The following is a 6,000-nucleotide window of genomic DNA, read 5'->3' as shown; positions in this document are numbered from 1 at the left end:
CCCCCCTTATGGCAGAAAGTGAAGAGGAACTAAAAAGCCTCTTGATGAAAGTGAAAGTGGAGAGTGAAAAAGTTGGCTTAAAGCTCAAAATTCAGAAAACTAAGATCATGGCATCTGGTACCATCACTTCATGGCAAATAGATGGGGAAACAGTGGAAACAGTGTCAGACTTCATTTTTTTGGGCTCCAAAATCACTGCAGATGGTGACTGAAGCCATGAGATTAGAAGACGCTTACTCCTTGGAAGGAAAGTTATGACCAACCTAGATAGCATATTCAAAGCAGAGACAAGGCTATGGTTTTTCCTGTGGTCATGTATGGATATGAGAGTTGGACTGTGAAGAAAGCTGAGCACCAAAGAATTGATGTTTTTGAACTGTGGTGTTGGAGAAGACTCTTGAAAGTCCATTGGACTTCAAGGAGATCCAACCAGTCCATCCTAAAGGAGACTGGTCCCAGGTATTCTTTGGAAGGAATGATGCTAAAGCTGAAACTGCAGTACTTTGGCCACCTCATGCGAAGAGTTGACTCGTTGGAAAAGACCCTGATGCTGGGAGGGATTGGGGGCAGGAGGAGAAGGGGACGACAGAGGATGAGATGGCTGGATGGCATCACTTCACTGACTCGATGGACGTGAGTCTGAGTGAACTCCGGGAGTTGGTGATGGATAGGGAGGCCTGGCGTGCTGCGATTCATGGAATCGCAAAGAGTTGGACACAACTGAGCGACTGAACTGAACTGAACTGATGAATATTTCAAGGGGTTAGATCTGGTACAAAGAGTGCCTGAAGAACTATGGATAGGGGTTCATACAGGAGGCAGTGACCAAAACCATCCCCAAGAAAAAGAAATGCAGGAAGGTAAAGTGGTTGTTTGAGGAAGTTTTACAAAGCAATAAGGAAAGAAGAGAAGTGAAAGGCAAAGGAGAAAAGGAAAGATATACCCAACTGAATGCAGAGTTTCAAAGAATAGCCAGGAGAGATAAGAAGGCCTTCTTAAACGAACAATGCAAAGAAATAGGGGAAACGAAGAGAATGGGAAACACTAAAGATCTCTTCAAGAAAACCGGAGATATTAAGAGAACATTTCATGCAAAGATGGGTACAATAAAGGACAGAAATAGTAATGTCCTAACAGAAGCCGAACAGAACAGGAAGAGAAGTGGGGGACAGAGGATGAGATGGTTGGATGGCATCACCGACTCGATGGGCATGAGTTTGAGCAAGCTCTGGGAGTTGGTGATGGACAGGGAAGTCTGGCATGCTGCAGTCCATGGAGTCGCAAAGAGTCGGACACGACTGAGTGACTGAACTGAACTGAACAAAAGCTGAAGAGATTAAGAAGAGGTGGCAAGTACACACAGAAGAACTATACAAAAAAGGTCTTAATGACTGGGCTAAGCATGATGGTGTGGTCACTCACCTAGAGCTACACATCCTGGAATGTGAAGTCAAGTGGGCTTTAGGAAGCATAACAACAAACAAAGCTAGTGGAGGTGACAGGATTACAGCTGAACTAATTAAAACCATAAAAGATGATGCTGATAAAGTGTTGCAATCAATATGCCAGCAAATTTAGAAAACGGAGCAATGGCCACAGGAGTGGAAAATGTCAGTTTTCATTCCAATTCCAAAGAAAGGCAATGGCAAAGAATGTTCAAACTACCATACAATTGCATTCAGTTCACATGCTAGGAAGGTCAAATTAGGCTTTGGCAGTACATGAATCGAGAAATTCTAGATGTACAAGCTGGGTTTAAAACAGGCAGAGGAACCAGAGATCAAATTGCCAACATTTATTCAATTGTGGAGAAAGCAAGGGAATTCCAGAAAAACACCTACCATTGTTTCATTGACTATGTTAAAGTCTTTGAATGTGTGAATCACAACAATTTGTGGAAAATTCTTAAAGATATGAGTGTAACAGACCACCTTACCTGTCTCCTGAGAAGCTGGTATGTGGGCAAAGAAGCAACAGTTAGATCAGGATATGGAACAGCTGACTGGTTCAAAATTGGGAAAGAAGTATGACAAGGCTATACAATGTCACCCTGCATATTTAAATTATATGCAGAGTATATCATGAGAAATAATGGGCTGGATAAATCACAGCTGGAATCAAGATTGATGGAAGAAATATCAAGAACCTCAGATATGCAGATGATCCCACCCTAATGGCAGAAAGTGAAGAGGAACTAAAGTGCCTTTTGATGAGGGTGAAAGAGGAGAGTGAAAAACCTGGCTTGAAACTCAAAATAAATGGGGAAATAGTGGAGGCAGTGATAGATTTTATTGTCTTGGGCTCTAAATCATTGCAGGTGGTGACTGAAGCCATGAAATTAAAAGACACTTGCTCCTTGGAAGGAAAGCTATCACAAACCTTGACCGTACATTAAAAAGTACAGACATCACTTTGCTGACAAAGGTACATACGGTCAAAGCTACAGTTTTTCCAGTAATCAGGTATGGATATGAGAGTTGGACCATAAAGAAAGCTGAGCACCAAAGAACTGATGCTTTTGAACTGTGGTGTTGGAGGAGACTCTTGAGATTCCCCTGGACTGCAAGAAGATCAAACCAGTCGATCCTAAAGAAAATCCGTCCCGTATATTCACTGGAAGGACTGATGCTGAAGCTGCAATACTTTGGCCAGCTGATGCAAAGAGCTGACTCATTCAAAAAACCCTGATGTAGGGAAAGACTGAAGGCAATAGGAGAAGGTGGCAGCAGAGATTTAGATGGTTAGCATGACTGGCTCAATGGACATGAATTTGAACAAATGCTGGGAGAAAGTGGAGGATAGAGCAGCCTGGCCCATTAAAGTCCATGGGGTCACAAAGAGTTGGACATGACTTAGCAACTGAACAACAACAGCCTACACATATCATATATATATGCCTTATGTAAATTTTATGTATAGCCGATATGGCTTTTGGTACAACCTTTTGGGAAACATGTAAGTTTGGCCTTGGAATACAAAATGAAGCAGGACAAAGGCTAACAGATTTTGCCAAAAGAATGCACTGGTCACAGCAAACACCCTCTTCCAACAACACAAGAGATGACTCTGCACATGGACCTCACCAGATGGTCAATACCAAAATCAGAATGATTCTTTGCAGCTGAAGATGGAGATGCTCTAGACAGTCAGCAAAGTCAAGGCTGGGAGTGGACTGTGGCTCAGATGAGGAACTCCTTATTGCAAAATTCAGACTTAAGTTGAAGAAAGTAGGGAAAACCACTAGACCATTTAGTTCAGTTCGGTCACTCAGTTGTGTCCCATTCTTTGCAACCCATAGATTACAGCACACCAGGCTTCCCTGTCCATCACCAACTCCCAGAGCTTGCTCAAACTTATGTCCATCGAGTCAGTGAGGCCATCCAACCATCTTATCCTCTGTCGTCCCTTTCTCCTCTTGCCTTCAGTCTTTCCCACCATCAGGGTCTTTTCCAATAAGTCAGCTCTTCGCATCTGGTGTACAAAGTATTGGAGTTTCAGCTTCAGCTTCAGTCCTTCCAGTGAATATTCAGGACTGATTTCCTTTAAGATTGGTTTGATCTCCGTGCAGTCCAAAGAGATCTACTCCAAGCTATGACATCTGATCTGTCAAGACCATTCAGGTATGACCTAAATCAAATCCCTTACAATTATACAGCGGCTGTGACAAATGGATTCAAGGGGTTATATGACAGAGTGCCTGAAGAACTATGGATGGAGGTTTGTAACATTGTACAAAATCTGGTGAGCAAAGTCATCCCCAAGGGGAAAAAAATGCAAAAAGACAAAATGGTTGTCTGAGGAGGACTTACAAATAGCTCAGAAAAGAAAAGAAGTGAAAGGAAAAGGAGAAAAGGAAAGATATACCCATCTGAATGCAGAGTTCCAAAAAATAGCAAGGAGAGATAAGAAAGACTTCCTAAGTGATCAATGCAAAGAAATAGAGGAAAACAGTAGAGTGGGAAAGACTAGAGATCTCTTCAAGAAAATTAGAAATGCAAAAGGAAGATATCATGCAAAGATGGACACAATTAAGGAAAGAAGCAATATGAACCCAGCAGAAGCCGAAGAGATTAAGAAGAGGTGGCAAGAATTCACAGAAGAGCTATACAAAAGAGATGTTGATGACCCAGATAACCACGATGGTGTGATCACTCACTTACAGCAAGTCATCCTGGAGTGTGAAGTCAAGTGGGTCTTAGGAAGAAGCATCTCTACAAACAAAGCTAGTGGAGGTGATGGAATTCCAGTTGAGCTATTTCAAATCCTAAAAGATGATGCTGTTAAATGTTATACTCAATAGGCCAGCAAATTTGGAAAGCTCTGCAGTTGCCACGGGACTGGAAAAAAGATTTCATTCCAATCGCAAAGAAAGACAAACTACTGCACAATTGCGTTCTCTCACACGTCAGCAGTCATGTCCAACTCTTTGTGGCCCCTGGAATTCTCCAGGCCAGAATACTAGAGTGGGTTGCCTTTCCCTTCTCCAGGGGATCTTCCCAACACAGGAATTGAACCCAGGTTTCCTGCATTGCACTCAGATTCTTTACCAGCTGAGCCACAAGGGAAGCTAATGTATGAGACCTGGCTTTGATTCCTGGGTTAGGAAGATCCCCTGGAAAAGGGAAAGGCTATCCATTCCAGTATTCTGGCCTAGAGAATTCCATGAGCTGAATAGTCCATGGTGTCGGAAGAGTCTGACTCGACTGAGCAACTTTCACATCACACTGCATCACAACACATGACATGCTAGCAAAGTAATGCTCAAAATTCTCCAAGTGAGGCTTCAACAGTAAATGAACTGAGAACTTCCAGATGTTCAAGATGGATTTAGAAAAGGTAGAGGAACCAGAGATCAAATCGCCAACATCTGTTGGATCATAGAATAAAAGAAGAGAAATTCCAGAAAAAAAAAAAAAAAAACATCTATTTCTTCTTCACTACTATGCTAAAACCATTGTGTGGATCACAAAAAACTGTGAAAAATTCTTCAAGAGATGGGAATACCAGACCACCTTACCTGCCTCCTTAGAAATCTGTATGCAGGTCAAAAAGCCACAGTTAGAACCAGACATGGAACAATGGACTTGTTCCAAACTGGGAAAGGAATACATCAGGGCTGTATATTGTCACCCTGCTTACTTATATGCAGAGTACATCATGAGAAGTGCTGGGCTGGATGAAGCACAAACTGGAATCAAGATTGCCAGATAATTATCTATAACCTCAGATATGTGGATGACACTGCCCTCATGGGAGAAAGCAAACAGGAACTGAAGAGCTTCTTGATGAAAGTGAAAGAAGATAGTGAAAAAATTCGCTTAAAATTCAACATTCAAAAAAACTAAGATCATGGCATCTGATCCCATCAGATCAGATCAGATCAGTCGCTCAGTCGTGTCTGACTCTTTGTGACCACATGAATCGTAGCACGCCAGGCCTCCCTGTCCATCACCAACTCTCAGAGTTCACTCAAACTCATGTCCATCGAGTCAGTGATGCCATCCAGCCATCTCATCCTCTGTTGTCCCCTTCTCCTCTTGCCCCCAATCCCTCCCAGCATCAGAGTCTTTTCCAATGAGTCAACTCTTCGCATGAGGTGGCCAAAGTACTGGAGTTTCAGCTTTAGCATCATTCCTTCCAAAGTAATCCCAGGACTGATCTCCTTCAGAATGGACTGGTTGGATCTCCTTGCAGTCCAAGGGACTCTCAAGAGTCTTCTCCAATACCCAGTTCAAAAGCATCAATTCTTTGGCGCTCAGCCTTCTTCATAGTCCAACTCTCACATCCATACATGACCACAGGAAAAACCATAGCCTTAACTAGACGAACCTTTGTTGGCAAAGTAATGTGTCTGCTTTTGAATATGCTATCTAGGTTGGTCAGAACTTTCCTTCCGAGGAGTAAGTGTCTTTTAATTTCATGGCTGCAGTCACCATCTGTAGTGATTTTTGGAGCCCAGAAAAATAAAGTCTGACACTGTTTCCACTGTTTCCCCATCTA

Source organism: Bison bison, unplaced genomic scaffold (assembly GCF_000754665.1).
Source record: "Bison bison bison isolate TAMUID 2011002044 unplaced genomic scaffold, Bison_UMD1.0 scf7180017864063, whole genome shotgun sequence".
Classification (NCBI taxonomy): domain Eukaryota; kingdom Metazoa; phylum Chordata; class Mammalia; order Artiodactyla; family Bovidae; genus Bison; species Bison bison.
This window is presented reverse-complemented; position numbering follows the sequence as displayed.